The sequence below is a fragment of the Rhinolophus sinicus genome, linkage group LG02 (genome assembly GCF_036562045.2).
Source record: "Rhinolophus sinicus isolate RSC01 linkage group LG02, ASM3656204v1, whole genome shotgun sequence".
Taxonomy (NCBI): domain Eukaryota; kingdom Metazoa; phylum Chordata; class Mammalia; order Chiroptera; family Rhinolophidae; genus Rhinolophus; species Rhinolophus sinicus.
The window spans coordinates 130061198-130063712 of record NC_133752.1 but is presented as its reverse complement, the minus strand read 5'-3'; the positions used below and the strand labels follow the sequence as shown (position 1 = coordinate 130063712).

The 2515-nt window shown below is 45.5% G+C and overlaps 1 pseudogene; it reads left to right on the top strand.

The window, feature by feature from the left end:
• Positions 1-499: 499 nt before the first annotated feature.
• LOC109460030 (14-3-3 protein theta) lies at positions 500-1414 on the top strand (annotated as a pseudogene).
• Positions 1415-2515: the final 1101 nt, after the last annotated feature.

Below are 2515 nucleotides of genomic sequence, written 5' to 3'. Positions count from 1 at the left end.
ACCGCCCTGCTTTGAGTCATTTTCCTGCTAACGGTCTCCAGGAGGCAATGGTATGTCCAGATGTTCTATTCAGGATGGATTAGAGATGCAGACTGGTTATAAGACAAGCCGTAAAGCTGATTGCAAAGCACCTTACATTAGACTGAGGGAGTGTCCAAGGTCAATGTAAAGGAATTGAGGAGGGGACACTGGTGAAATGATGGGACCAGAAACCCCTTGGCTCTGCCATTGCCAAAAAGAATGGGACAGGAAGAGGTTGCCCTCAATAAAGGAGAACTTTATTTTTCTCTTCTTAGAAACTACGTGGAGGGCAGTAGTGGGAAAACACTGAAGCCCCAAGCTCAGAGCACCTGACAGCTGTGCCGTCGTTTCTGTCTTACTCGGTGTCCCTAGTGTGACAACAGGAGTGGGGAATTGGAGCCACGAAAGCCGAGCAGTTAACCTGTCTCATAGCTAGCTCTTGTCGAGTGGCTGGATGGGAGAGCTTCACAGGTTTGGCATGGCTCAACAGAATAATTGTTACTGGTCTGGCAAAGAGGAAAGCTGGAGTTCCAGCCCCATCAGAGCCACCCCTTTGGCAACGGGTATGAGGAACAGCGCAGCTGTTACCCTATTTCTGGCTACAGTCGTGGCTTTGTAGTGAGTGGAAATTAACACAACTAACTTTCTGCATGGCAGACCTTTGGACACCCGGCTGAAACTGGTTTTGCCTGAGGAAACCATAGCTCTGGCTGAAAACCAAGAGGAAGACCCACGAGAGCTGTCCAGTGAGTGTGCAACCTCGGCTCGGGGGCCTATAAGAACATCGCTGAGGGCTGTAGGTCCACCTGGGGGGTCATCCTGGGCTTTGAGCAGAAAGACCAACACTTCTGACAAGAACTTGCATCTGATTAAGAACTCTTTGGAGAAAGTAGAGTCTGAACAGCGATGTAACTGCACCACCATCCTTCAATTGTACTTAATAGCCAATTCGACTAATCCAGAAAGCAAAGTCTTTTATCTGAAAATGGAGGTTCCTTCTGATAAATTTGTTGCATGAGGTGATGATCAAAAACATACTATAGATAATTCCCAAGGAGATCCCCAAAAGGCATTTGATACAAACACTGAAGAGATGTAACCCACACACACAATCAATCCACCTCAGACTGGCTCTTACTAGCTCTTCTCTATTTTACTATGAGATCCTTAGTAGCCCAGGGCTTGCATGCACACTGGCTAAAACCACTTTTCATGAAGCCATTTATGGAAGTCAATTCCTCGTGCTGATCAACAGGTGGCATTCAAGTAGTTTGGATGCCAACTGGAACAAAGGATGGAAGTAAACATTCAGGATAAAGGCAGCCTTTGGATGAATGTGCGGGGAGACAATGCCACCGGCTGTTTATATTCGAACATGTCCTGTCTCTCTCAATTGTTCATTACTTGAAGTGAGGAACACTTCCAAAAAAGTTGTACTGAACCTTTCTGTGCCTTGGTTTCCTCCCTGTAAAATGAATATAATAGGGATGCCTACCTCATCGGGTTGTTGTGAGCAATAAAGAGTCAATGCATGTAAATGCAACAGGGCAGGTTACAGAGTAAATGTTCAATAAATATCATTCATTAGGACGATGCACAGTGACCGTGAAGCATATATTAGGCACCTGTAATACCAGCAGGTATTGGCGGATGCATAATTGGACAGGATGTTCACAAGCCTGATATTTATCTCTCAGAGATTATCTGGCATCAAAATATCCATAGAACAGATTGGTAAGACAATAATCATTTACACTGGTCATGTGACTCTTTAAAAACTATATAACCGCAAGAGTTCATTGAAATGGGATCTCTCTGAGTGTCATTTAGGGTTTATGTACTTGTATACTTCATAGAGTCTTTCCAGAGAGGTGTTATATCAGTTATTTCAAAGCTAGCCAAGTGTCAGTCCCTACCGTGTTCAGCTCTGCCTAGACATAGCTAATAAAGGAAGACCTTCAGCTTTATGAGCTCAGTTCTGTCGTTAGCTAGAAGGCCTTTATGATGAGCGGAATGTTAGAAGAAAGGGCCAGAATTAGTCTTGCTGTTCTAATAATCAGTGGATCAGAGGGGAATTCTGATCAGCCACCAAGCTGTATTTTGCCTTCTTAACTTCTGAGTCTGAAAGTTCACGTCTTACAGTAGGGCTTCTACCCACGCTCCTGGTCTCCACGTCATTTCCCCCTGAAACTGTAGCTCAATTCTGGACCCCCGCCAGGGCCTTGACAGCCTGCCTACCCATTTCTCACCCTCTTATCCTAACACTCAGACTATGCTACTCTCCTCAGATGCTTCAAACCCTATTGATCCCTCTGGAACAATTATCACTGCCCCTCTGACAAGTACTTCTATAGTCTGGGAAGAGGTAGTAATCATCACATCCCGTCTTGGATGTGGACCCCAGCCCAGATCAACCCTGCATTGCCCATGCCACTTCAGACCCTATTTTTGGAAGTACTGACCAGGCCAGCAAAATCTGGCCCAGCTGCTGGGT